Raw genomic sequence first — 13,395 nt, 5'->3', positions numbered from 1 at the left:
ATCACACGGCTCCATAGCAGTGCAGGCAAATATGGACGAGATTGTCTATATTGGCCTGCATGCACAGCCGACGGGGCACCAGCGATGAACGAGTGCGGGGCCACGCATCGTTCATCGCTGGTGACTCCACACTCAAATATATGAACGTTATCTCGTTCAATAATGAACGAGATCGTTCATATCTTTGAGGAATATCGGCCAGTGTGTAGGGCCTATAAGTGTGTCTGTGAAAGTAAGTGGTGTCTCTGTCAAAAAGCAGTGTCTGTCAGTAAATGTGTCCACTTTCAGATTGCAAATGCCGGGTCGCACCCAGGAATTGGAAACAGGTTAGTGGCAGCATCGGGGGCGGAGGCGGCGCTGGGAGATGAGATCATCACTGCGTCGCCTCTCCCTATGCTGTGAACGGGTCCCGGGTCGCATCGACCCGGGTAACCCGTTCACACTGCACCTGACCCGGTAATAACCCAGGAATAACCCTTCTTTATTTCTGAGTTAAATTACCGGGTCAGGCGACCCAGGATTTCTGGAGCGACCCTTTCACACTGCACAGTTACCTGTGTCGACCTGGCAATATACCGGGTCGATATTGGGTTATTTGTGCGGTGTGAGAGGGGTATAAGTGGTATCTGTCAGTAAGGGGTGTCCATGTCAATAGGTGTGCCAGTAAGTGGTGACCTGTGTCTCTGTAGGTAAGTGGTGTCTGTGTATGAGATCATTAATAAAATATATTTTTAAAAATATGGAAAGAGGACATCCAGGAAATGAACATGAATGTTACAAAGGTACAAAAACCAACTATTAAAATATCTGTATGTGTGTATCAAAGGTTTAAACATTTTTTTTTCTTTACTGTTTTGTATCTGTTGAGATGTAGCCACCAGGTGGCAATTTCTTGCACTTACACTTTCATCAGACATTGTGCATTGTTTTATCCCGTTTACTATACAATATCTCCATTTATCAATTGCTGCCATAAAGTATGGCATTTCAAAAGACACAAGTGTCCAGAAAGTAAACATATTTCAGATATTACAGGTTTACCATGTGGTCAGCTCATCTTTCTCCCTCAAAGTGTTCTGCTTACAGTATTTTTTCTAGTAAGTATTAGTTGTTTTTAATACTTTCAATCCTAAGGTTTTTTCTTTTGTTGGGGAGGGGGTCCAAGGTTTTATTTTCATGTTTTACTAGAAATTTAGCAAAAGGACGAGCCATTGTAAAACAGGCTCAAAACAAGCAGTTACCATTATAAATTACAGAGGCACGGAAGTGTGCTGTAGTAAGTCACATGATCTGTGACACACCATGCACTCACACCAGGATGGCCGAGTGGTTAAGGCGTTGGACTTAAGATCCAATGGATGTATGTCCGCGTGGGTTCGAACCCCACTCCTGGTATGAATTTTACAAACGGTGTGTTAATTACTACTATGACATAAACATAATTTCTATAACTATATGAGACTCTTACTATCATATAAATCATAACAAATACCTGACACAGCTGAAGCAGCCCATACTAATGTAAAAATGCCTTTCTGCACAGTTTTTCCTGTGTTTTACTGACTTCTATAAAAGACATGAAGATTAAAGGGAAGCACTTAATTTTATAAAACTTGCTAATAAATTATGAGGACAACAAAACACATCTACCAGGAGTGGGGTTCGAACCCACGCGGACATATGTCCATTGGATCTTAAGTCCAACGCCTTAACCACTCGGCCATCCTGGTAAGCATGGTGGAATCGCGCTCACAGCTCTTACATCCAGTCTGCGCTGCGGCGTGGTGGGCAGCCTGCCAGTGGCGCACCTAGAAAACACGGCGCTGTGTCCCTAGCCTGAGTCTGGCAACTGCGATCTGTGTAAACAGATATCAATCCGCAGTACGCCGCTCTCTGCGATACCAAAGCCTGAGCCGTGTAGCCGCACGTCACAGAGGCGGAGTAACCCGTTATCCCGCCTCTCTGGCCGCACAGGGCTGGGTGTGAGCTGCTGACACTCCTGTACGTCACAAGCACCGGTTCCCCCAGTTAGTAGTATGCCGTCCTGCTGTAGTCACTGTGCGTCTGCTTCATGTTATGCTGACGGCGTGCGAGTCATATACCACAGCGGCAGCGGGTAGCCTGGTACATTACGGGACATGGGCGCCCGCCTGCGTTATATGCAGACAGGAGCATATGGGAGATGCAGAGGTTTTATGTCCCGGTAAAAAATTGTAAATCATTATTAAAACGTAAATCCTCAAGAAAATATGTAGGTCTTGGAAAAGAAAAAGAAAACAGCCAATGTGTAGTGTCCTCTATATTAAATTATTTAATAAGTTATAGAGGACACTACACATTGGCTGTTTTCTTCTTTATTTTCCCATCTGTATGAGGCTACCCTTGGCCAGGAACATACACCAGGAACCACATCTCGGATAACAGTGAAAAGAAACCTTGATAGGAGTCTACATCTCCACAGCTGTGTGAGTTGGGGTACGATACCCAGGTTCATTTTCCAGACATTGAGACTGCGAACATTCAGATTTTGTGTTTAGAAGAATAAAGATACCTTGATGTGTTTTTATACACCTCTTAACAGCGTGAGTGGGGGTACGCAAAATATAAGAATCCCACTCTGTTTTGGATAGGAAAGTGATTTAACATTGTTATATAAATCTTTCCCGTCCTGTTTCATGTGCCAAATGAAATAATTGATCCTATCCTGTTTTCTCATACGTCCTAGAGGATGCTGGGGTCATCATAGAACCATGGGGTATAGACGGGATCCGCAGGAGACATGGGCACTTTAAGACTTTGAAAGGGTGCGAACTGGCTCCTCCCTCCATGCCCCTCCTCCAGACCCCAGTTTTAGAATTGTGCCCAGTGAGACTGGACGCACTGCAGGGAGCTCTACTGAGTTTCTCTGAAAAATACTTTTTGTTAGGTTTTTTATGTTCAGGGAGGCTGCTGGCAACAGTCTCCCTGCTTCGTGGGACTTAGGGGAGTGGAGTATGACCCACTTCCAGTGAGCTCAAGGGCTCTGCTTCTGGCTACAGGACACCATTAGCTCCTGAGGGTGCTGATCGCTGGGTACGCCTAGATGCTCACTCCCGCAGGCTGCCGTCACCCCCTTACAGAGCCAGAAGTCAGAAGACAGGTGAGTAGCTGAAGAAAATAAGACTTCAGTGACGGCATTCTCTGAGGTACCGCACAGCGCGTGGACGCTGCGCGCCAAGCTCCCACATATACACAGCACTACGGAGTGCAGGGGGGGGGTGCCCTGGACAGCTAATATATCCTCAGTGGACACTGGCAAAAGAGGGACATTAGTGCCGAGGCACTGTCCAAAACCCCCGCCAGTATAATCATAGAAGAAGCGGGACGGAAGCGTGCCATTAAGGGGGCGGAGCTTCATCCTCACAGCTCACTCGGCGCCATTTTCTCTCCATCAGGCTGCAGAGACGCTGGTCCTTCCTTCACAATGACAAGTATCGGTGCAAAACGGGGAGGGGACACTGGCTAATTTGGTGCAATATACCTTATATTAAAAGCGCTACAGGTCTGAGGCATTTATTGGGCGCTTCAGAACCGCTGATTGGGCGCTGGGGTGTGAGCTGGCAAATCTCCTCTGTGTCTCTCTAACAGACTTTACTATGGGTCTGTCCCCTATAGGCCCTGTGTGTCTGTGGGTGTTTGGTGCACGTGTGTCGACATGTCTGAGGCTGAAGGCTCTTCCCAGGAGGAAGCTGTATTAGGGACACAAACGGCTGCGAGGGTTACCCTGTCGGCACCGCCGACGCCAGATTGGATAAATGTGTTGAACGCCTTGAATGCTAATGTGGCTCTTATTAGTAAGAGGCTAGATAAGTCTGAGTCTCAGACCCAGGCATGGAAGAAATCTGTAGAAGATATGTTATTGCAAAGTCAGGTCCCATCAGGGTCACAGAAACGTACGCTGGCCCAGTTGGCAGACACTGATACCGACACGGAATCTGATTCCAGTGTCGACTATAGCGATTCCAGATTAGATCCAAATTTGGCAAAGAGCATTCAGTACATGATTGTGGCGGTTAAAGAGGTGCTACATATCACTGAGGACCCGGCTGTCCCTGATGAAAGGGTCTGTATGTATAAGGAAAGGTAACCTGAGGTAACGTTTCCCCCCTCTCATAAACTGAACACGCTATTTGAAAAGTTTCAGATTCCCAAAAGAATTAAGGTAGCTTATCCATTTCCCTCGGCGGATAGGGAAAAGTGGGAGTCACCCCCCACCATGGACAAGGCCCTGTCACGTTTGTCTAAAAAGGTGGCTCTCCCGTCACCTGACACAGCGGCCCTTAAGGATCCTGCGGATCGTAAACAAGAAACTACGTTAAAGTCCATTTATGCGACCACAGGTACGCTACTCAGACCTGTCATTGCGTCTGCGTGGGTAAGTAGTGCTATCGAAAAGTGGGCAGACAACTTGTCTTCTGAAATAGATACCCTAGATAGGGATAGCGTCCTCTTGACGCTGGGTTATATCAAGGACGCTGCAGCATACTTAAGGAAGCTAAGAGAGATATTGGTCTTTTGGGATCAAAGGCCAATGCCATGGCAGTCTCAGCTAGACGAGCGTTGTGGATTCACCAATGGAATGCTGATGCTGATTCCAAGAAAAGTATGGAATCTCTACCATATAAAGGTAAGGCTTTATTTGGTGACGGCCTTGATGACTTGGTATCTACAGCTACCGCGGTAAGTCTTCTTTTTTGCCTTATGTTCCCCCACAACAAAAGAAAACGCATCACTATCAGATGCAGTCCTTTCGGCCCAATAAATACAGAAAGGCCAAGGTTCTTCCTTCCTTGTTACTAGAGGAAGGGGAAGATGTAAACGATCACCAGCCTTGTCAGGCTCCCAGGAGCAGAAGTCCTCCCAGGCTACTGCCACTTCCACTGCATGACGTTGGGGCTCCTATGCGGGAGTCTGCACCGGTGGGGGCACGTCTCAAACTCTTCAGACAGTTTTGGTTTAGTTCGGACCTAGACCCATGGGTTTAACAAATAGTATCCCAAGGGTACAAGCTGGAGTTTCAAGACCTTCCCCCTCGCCGTTTTTTCAAATCGGCCTTACCAGCTTCTCTTCCGGACAGGGAGGTAGTTTGCAACGCAATACAAAAGTTGTGTCAAAATCAAGTTATCATCAGGGTTCCCCAGTCACAACAGAGGGAAGGCTTTTATTCGAGCCTGTTTGTGGTCCCGAAGCCGGACGGCTCGGTCAGACCAATCCTAAACCTGAAATCCCTAAATTTCTACCTAAAGAAATTCAAATTCAAGATGGAGTCTCTCCGCGCAGTGGTCTCCAGTCTGGAGGAAGGGGATTTTATAGTGTCGGTGGACATAAAGGATGCCTACTTACATGTTCCCATTTATCCTCCGCATCAGGCTTACCTGAGATTTGCAATTCAGGATTGTCATTACCAATTTCAGACGTTGCCGTTTGGTCTGTCCACGGTTCCGAGGATTTTCACGAAAGTGATGGCGGAGATGATGGTTCTCCTTCGCAAGCAAGGAGTCATGATTATCCCATACTTGGACGATCTCCCGATAAAGGCGAGATCCAGGGACCAGTTGGTGAAAAAAGTTGCACTCTCCCTGACAGTCCTTCAGCAACTTGGTTGGCTCCTAAACTTGCCAAAATCACAGTTGATTCCGACGACGCGGTTGTCATTTTTGGGAATGATATTGGACACAGAACTACAGAGAGTCTTTCTTCCAGTGGAAAAGGCTCTGGAACTTCAGAGTCTGGTCAAACATCTGAAACCAGCTAGAGTGTCAATCCATCAATGCATTCGGTTGCTGGGGAAGATGGTTGCGGCCTATGAGGCCATTCAGTTTGGCAGGTTCCATGCCAGAGTGTTCCAGTGGGACCTGTTGGACAAGTGGTCCGGGTCCCACCTACAAATACACCGGAGGATAATCCTGTCTTCCAAGACCAGGGTATCACTCCTGTGGTGGCTGCACAGATCTCACCTCCTAGAGGGGTGCAGGTTCGGGATTCAGGACTGGATCCTAGTGACCACAGATGCAAGCCTCCGAGGCTGGGGGGCAGTCACAATGGGAGAAAACGTCCAAGGAAGATTGTCAAGTCAGGAAACTTGTCTCTAGATAAATGTTCTGGAGTTAAGGGCAATTTACAACGGCCTTCTGCAGGCGGAACATCTTCTTCGAGATCTGCCTGTACTGATCCAGTCGGACAATGTAACAGCAGTAGCGTACATAAACCGTCAGGGTGGAACGAAAAGCAGAGCGGCAATGGCAGAATCCACAAGGATTTTCTGCTGGGCGGAAAAGCATACAAGCGCTCTGTCAGCGATCTTCATTCCAGGAGTGGACAACTGGGAAGCAGACTTACTCAGCAGACACGATCTCTATCCAGGAGAGTGGGGCCTCCACCAAGAAGTATTCGCAGAGGTGACAAGTCGTTGGGGAGTTCCTCAAGTAGACATGATGGCATCTCGGCTCAACAAGAAGCTTCAGAGATATTGTTCCAGGTCAAGGGACCCTCAAGCAATTGCAGTGGATGCACTGGTGACACCGTGGGTGTTTCACTTCCTCTCATTCCAAAAGTTCTAAAGATCATAAGAAGAACAAAGATCTGGGCGATCCTCATTGTCCCAGACTGGCCAAGGAGGGCTTGGTATCCAGATCTTCAAGAATTACTCATAGGATAGCCCTGGCCTCTTCCTCTGCGCGAGGACCTGTTACAACAGGGGCCGTGCGTGTATCAGGACTTACAGCGGCTATGTTTGACGGCATGGCGGTTGAGCGCAAAATCCTAGCCCGTAAGGGTATTCCCAGTGAAGTCATTCCCACACTTATTCAGGCCAGAAAAGGGGTAACGTCTAAAAATTACCATCGTATTTGGGGAAAGTATGTTTCTTGGTGTGAATCCAAGGGGGCTCCTACGGAGGAGTTTCGGCTAGGACGTTTTCTCTATTTTCTACAAGCAGGTGTGGATGCGGGCCTAAAATTAGGCTCAATTAAGGTACAGATTTCGGCCTTATCGGTTTTCTTTCAGAAACAACTGGCCTCCCTTCCAGAAGTTGCACATCCAACCTCCATTTTGTGGGATCTTAATGAGGTGTTGCAGTTCCTTCAATCACATTGGTTTGAACCTTTACGAAAGGTGGAGTTGAAATTCCTCACTTGGAAAGTGGTCATCCTGTTGGCCCTTGCTTCTGCAAGGCGTGTGTCTGAATTAGCAGCCTTGTCTCACAAGAGCCCTTATTTGATCTTCCATGAAGATAGAGCTGAATTGATGACACGTCAACAATTTCTGCCGAAGGTGGTTTCCTCTTTCCACATGAACCAACCTATTGTGGTGCCTGCGGCTACTGACGCTTTCGCTGAGTCAAAATTTCTGGATGTGGTCAGAGCTTTGAAGATTTATGTCACCAGAACGGCTCAGATTAGGAAAACAGAAGTTCTGCTTGTCCTGTATGCTCCCAACAAGGTTGGGTGTCCTGCTTCCAAGCAGACCATTGCACGCTGGATCTGTAACACGATTCAGCAGGCTCATTCCACGGCTGGATTGCCGTTACCGGAATCGGTAAAAGCCCATTCTACTAGAAAGGTGGGTTCATCCTGGGCGGCTGCCCGGGGAGTCTCGGCATTGCAACTTTGCCGAGCAGCTACTTGGTCGGGGTCAAACACTTTTGCAAAGTTCTACAAGTTTGACACCTTGGCTGATGAAGACCTTAAGTTTGTTCAATCGGTGCTGCGGAGTCATCCGCACTCTCCCGCCCGTTCTAGAGCTTTGATATAATCCCATGGTTCTACGATGACCCCAGCATCCTCTAGGACGTATGAGAAAATAAGATTTTAATACCTACCGGTAAATCCTTTTCTCTTAGTCCGTAGAGGATGCTGGGCGCCCGTCCCAGTGCGTACTGTATCTGCAGTTATTAGTTGTGGTTACACACATGTTGTGTTACGTTTATAGTCAGCCTGTTGCTGAAATTGTTCATGCCGTTGGCTTGTGTTCTGTTGAATGCCATGTTGTACGGCGTGCTTGAGGTGTGAGCTGGTATGAATCTCACCTTAGTTTAACAATAAATCCTTTCCTCGAAATGTCCGTCTCCCTGGGCACAGTTCCTATAACTGGAGTCTGGATGAGGGGCATAGAGGGAGGAGCCAGTTCACACCCTTTCAAAGTCTTAAAGTGCCCATGTCTCCCTCGGATCCCGTCTATACCCCATGGTTGTATGATGACCCCAGCATCCTCTACGGACTGAGAGAAAAGGATTTACCGGTAGGTATTAAAATCCTATTTTTGTCTTGTGTTCATAATATTTTGGATTAGGGGTGATATCCAATTGGATCAATATTTTCTATAGGCAGCATCCTCTCTGCGCCAATTTGTGTGGTCTACAAAAATAAACATTTTCTTCTTGGCCAACATTCCTGTCGTGCCCAACAGGCCTGCACTCATCCCTCATTTTATTTTGATGTATCTCTAGTAATTTTGGCCATTCACATGAACACCTGTATTCTAATGCTCTGCTGTTAGTGACGCTGTAAGAATGGGTGTGTGATTGTTGCCCAGGTTAAAGGCGGTGTGGGTGGAACCGTCGCTGTACCAGTGGCACCCCATCTTTTGCAGTACTTGGAATGGCAGGCTAGAGTGCAGTCTGGATGGGTGTGATACAGGATTAGGATGTCGGCGGTCAGACTACAATACACCGGCATCCCAACTGAGAATGCCAAAGCGAAGGAGCATCTGAAGGCCGACATATCGTGCGGTCCCCACACACGGGGTGATCCACTGCCCGACCGCCCGCTATACCAGCCGTCCTCCGCATAGCACTGCATGGGATTGTCTCCCTACATCTTTTGAACATGCAGAAAGATCAGCGATACAAGCAGACGACCCCACGGGTGCGCGCAGTGGACGACATCATGCCAACACACGGAACGATATAGCGTCTATTTCATTCTAATTGTCGGATCAGCAGCTATATTGTGCAGTGTGCGGAGGCCTTAACCCTAACCTCCCCTCCTGCAGCCGAACCATAACCTTCCTCTGATACGTTCGTCATGTCCGCTGTCAGGATTCCGGCGTAGGTATTCTGACTAGAGTCTGGATTTTGGCGCCAGTCTTCTGTCCACCTACATCCTGAGCGTTGGGATGCTAACTACATCCCGTCTGGAGAGGCGTTGTGAAGTTGCAAGTCGTGGGCAGGCCTTAAGCATTTTGTGCTTTGCGCATGCGTACATCAGTTGAGCTGCAGACACCACTACTATTTGACAACTGGATATGTAATAAAAGGTCTCTAAACTTATATAGAAGAACGCACCTCCCTTGTATTATAAAAGAGTCTTCAACACAACATAAACATCTTGTCTCTGGTTAATTTGTAGGAAAAATGTTCTTAGTTAAAAACACTTGCTCTCAGGTGTTCAGTGCCTCAGGCATTCTAGATTAGCTCCAAATGTAATTCCACAGACGTCGGTACATAAGATCGGATTGGGTATATGTCAACAGTTATAATGTTGACATTCATCATGTCAACATGGTCATAATGTGGGGATGTCGTCGGCATGCCGGCGTTCGGGATCCTGGCGGTCAGGATGCCGATGCTGGAATCCCGACATCTGTCAGAATGGCGGCGCCGGAGTCCCAAACGTAAGTAAACCAGGGAGGGTTAGGTTTAGGCTGTGGGGAGGGGGGTTAGACTGCGGGGGGAGGGTTAAGCTAGAGGGAGGTAGGTTTAGGCTGCATGGAGTGGGTTACGGTCAGGTTGCGGGGAGGGTTGGGATTAGTTACTTTAGTGTGGCAATCTGATTCTGAGTATTCTGACCGCCGGCATCCTGACTGCTGGTCTCCCATATGCAACCCATATACAGTGATGAAATGTCGACATGTTAGACTGTTTCCCTGGTAGGCCAGTGGTGACCTACCTGCTTCAGAGGGCTGCAGAAGCTCCAGTAAGCATTTCTATCCTATATCTAACCATAATCCCTAAACCTAACCCTCACTCTAGTGCCTATCCCTAACCCACCTGCAGCATAACCCTCATTCTGACATTGTTGGCGTTTTACCTGTCGACAATCTGAGTATGAGTGTCAACATTTTAACAATGTCAACTTACCTGTATACATTGTGATGTCAACATTATGAATGTTGACATTGTGATTTTCGAACTTTGCATCCACATAAGATCCACAACCAAACAAAAGTATGTATACCGTTGTCTTTTAGAGGGAGTATGACCTCTTCGTGTAGTGCTTATGCTAGGCATGCATGCCGCCACTCATCGCAGCACTGTATGCTTGCATAAAATCGCGATGGACAGCTTTACCAATAAGAGCGGTCCTTTGTGAGGTTAGGACTCCCAGGTTTATGATGCAGGAATCCTATCTGCGCATGCGTTGGCTGACGCATGTTTCAAAAGGCACACTTTGAAATTAAGGACCTCTGTAAATACACTAAAAATTAGGTTCCATAAAATGTAAATTGTGTTAGAACAAAGGGGTAAATGTCATGCATTCATCTGAATGCCACAAAATACAGTTGACTTTGTGTGGTGTGTCGGTGAAAGATAATAAGATTAGACTGTTCTGACTAAGCTGTTAATTCTGTTGTCAAGGGGGGAAAAAATTATGAAAAAAATAAAAAAAATGGTTATCTGCATCCTTTAGATAAATTATAGACGTGACCTTTATAGCGCAGTAACTGTAACGCAATGAAAGACAACATGAACAGCTAGAGTACAATATCTGAATATAGTTTACGTCTGAAATGTGTAAAGCCGAACCTTTGAGTTATAAACTTAAAAGGATTGTCCACATTCCAGTGACTTTATTCAGTTTTTTCTGCCTAGATTCCATCTGTGCCTTTCAGTATTTTCTCTATATCATAAGTTATCAATTTTCCATCGCCCTAAAATACAGTTGTATCAAAAGCACCATGTGCAGTGCTGCTGTATGTCTGTAGTCACAGTCATGCCAACTCCCACAGTCTTACACCAGTCAGTCAATATCTAATGCTGGTTATACACAGTCCCATAAAATGCCTGTCAGACCAAAAGACATTTTATTTGACCACCTGTAACCCAGCATATATCGTGGCCATATACTGTGATATCTCACAGCGTGTATGTCCACAATATCTGTTTACCTTCACAGGTTGAGGAGACATTTTCCTGTTCCTACCATGTGAAGGAACAGGACAAATGTCCGTCAGTCAGTCATGGGCATACACACTGCCTGTTGCAGCTGACTTCCAACTCCAAAAATATTGTATCCGATGGACATGGTGGACAATTTGGCATAGCTAATTGATCAATATTTTGAGATTGGTTGCGCGAATACACAGTACAGTTATCCGGGCGATTTGACAATATTAGGTGTATCACCAAGATAATTGTATAATGTATGCCCAGCATAAGTAATATGGCAAAGGCCATAAAACCCTGAGTTAAGAAAAACTGTGAGTGTGAGACAGACAACAGTCTGTCACTCACAATGTTGTTGCCATACTGGAGAAAAAACCTGGGGGGAGATTTATCAAATCTTGGGAAGAGACCAAGTGACGACAGATAAAGTACAAACCAATCAGTTTCTGTAATTTTACAAGCTGTATTTGAAAACTGGCACTTAGAAGCTGATTGGTGGGTTCCTTATATGTTGCCACTTTATCTCTCTCCAAGATTTGATAAATCTCCCCCAAGTCAGGCTATGACTATGGGCTAGAGTCAGACTGTGCACTTTAGTTGCCCTGGAACCACTCACAAACCTTAATACAGCATGCTCTGGCAGCATACTACGGGCCTGATTCAGGGCTGGACGGAAGTTCAATGCCGCATGCAAGCAGCATTGAATTTTCATCCAATTAGAAGGAGGGACATGCAGGAGATGTCTCAGTAGAAGGGACGCCTCCTGCATGTAGATGTGATCCCAGCACTGCCACCGACGTCCCAAGCTGGGATCCAACATCGTGACCATCGGCCAGCTGAGTAAGCCTCAGCTTGTGCAACTGGCCAATGGAAGCAGGGGGATTGCGAGACCAGAAAATCTGCGTTGTTGCAAGCAGATCCTTGGCTCTTCCCTCCCATAAAATGGGGCGACATGCCCCCATTTTCAGTAACACAGCCCTCCCTCTGCTCCCTCCCCACCCCTTCATCGCCACTGCCAGTCAATCAGGCAGCGGCAGAGGGGAACTACAGGTGTCATCGCAAGGCCAGTTCTGTTCATGCACAGAACGGACCTTGCGCTGCCGCAGATTCCCCGATAATGGGTTATCTGTATGGAACACATTATCAGCTCCAACCTCTGATTTAAGCCCTTGGTTAACATTCTCTCAATTTACTCTTATTAGTTTTACTAGCGTCAGGTTTACTTAAGTTGCTGATTTGAAACAAGTTATTGTCACCGATTATTCAAAATTGGAGTCACTTATCCAAACAAGCATCTCTATATGTGTGTCTGCATTTACTAAGTAAAGACCTATAACAGCTGTACAGCAGCATACCGCCTAAACTGCATTGTATAGAATAGTTAGCAGAGCCATGGTTCTTCAGTTGTTGTACATCTACAAAAGCAGAAAAATTATAATGAAAATCAGCTTCCAGACTGGACAGCCCAGGGCTGGTATCTCTATTAGTGATTACCAGCACTACACTGAGGAGCATATTCAATTAGCCCCAAGGCTTACCACGGGAGGATAGCCATTATCTTTAACACTCGGGGGTATTCAAGTTTATGTTCATTTCCTACCACGGTAAGCCCACGACTAATGCATCGTAATGAATAGATCCCAGGTTCGGTGCGCAGAACTATGGGCTAATGTGTTTGCAGCCCTTCTTACTGCGGATTTCTGTTTGCACCTCAGGAGGGTTGCTTCTACTTCGGCCTAACTTGACATGGGCCTCCCTTCTGGTGTCTGCTATACGACCATGGAAAAGCCTCAGGGACTATTCAGTTAGCCATGGGGCTTACCGCGGGCTGCAATTCAATAGGCCCAGGTACTGTTACAAGCCAGCTGTAAGCCCCTTCGCTAACTGAATATGCTGCAGAGTAAGACTGTCCCGTATTTGTGAGCTACATGCAGAATCTACCAGGATTTATCATATGTCCTAGAGGATGCTGGGGTCCATTTCATGACCATGGGGATATAGACGGTTCTGCAGGAGCCATGGGCACTTTAAGACTTTTCAAGGGTGTGAACTGGCTCCTCCCTCTATGCCCCTTCTCCAGACCTCAGTTTTAGAAATGTGCCCAGGCAGACTGGATGCACTCCAGAGGAGCTCTACTGAGTTTCTCTGAAAAGACTTAGGTTAGGTTTTTTATTTTCAGGGAGAACTGCTGGCCACAGTCTCCCTGCTTCGTGGGACTGAGGGGGCAGAAGTAGGAACTAACTTCCTAAAGA

General features: G+C 46.7%; 2 non-coding genes across 2 annotated transcripts; one reads left to right on the top strand and one right to left on the bottom strand.

The window, feature by feature from the left end:
- Window positions 1-1,312: 1,312 nt before the first annotated feature.
- On the top strand, window positions 1,313-1,395 carry TRNAL-UAA (transfer RNA leucine (anticodon UAA)). The gene has a single exon. It is a non-coding gene; the product is annotated as a tRNA-Leu (tRNA).
- A 252-nt stretch (window positions 1,396-1,647) lies between these two features.
- On the bottom strand, window positions 1,648-1,730 carry TRNAL-UAA (transfer RNA leucine (anticodon UAA)). The gene has a single exon. It is a non-coding gene; the product is annotated as a tRNA-Leu (tRNA).
- Window positions 1,731-13,395: the final 11,665 nt, after the last annotated feature.

The sequence above is a fragment of the Pseudophryne corroboree genome, chromosome 4 (assembly GCF_028390025.1).
Source record: "Pseudophryne corroboree isolate aPseCor3 chromosome 4, aPseCor3.hap2, whole genome shotgun sequence".
NCBI lineage: Eukaryota > Metazoa > Chordata > Amphibia > Anura > Myobatrachidae > Pseudophryne > Pseudophryne corroboree.
The sequence above is the reverse complement of the archived record's forward strand: the minus strand, read 5'-3'. Positions and strand labels throughout refer to the sequence as shown.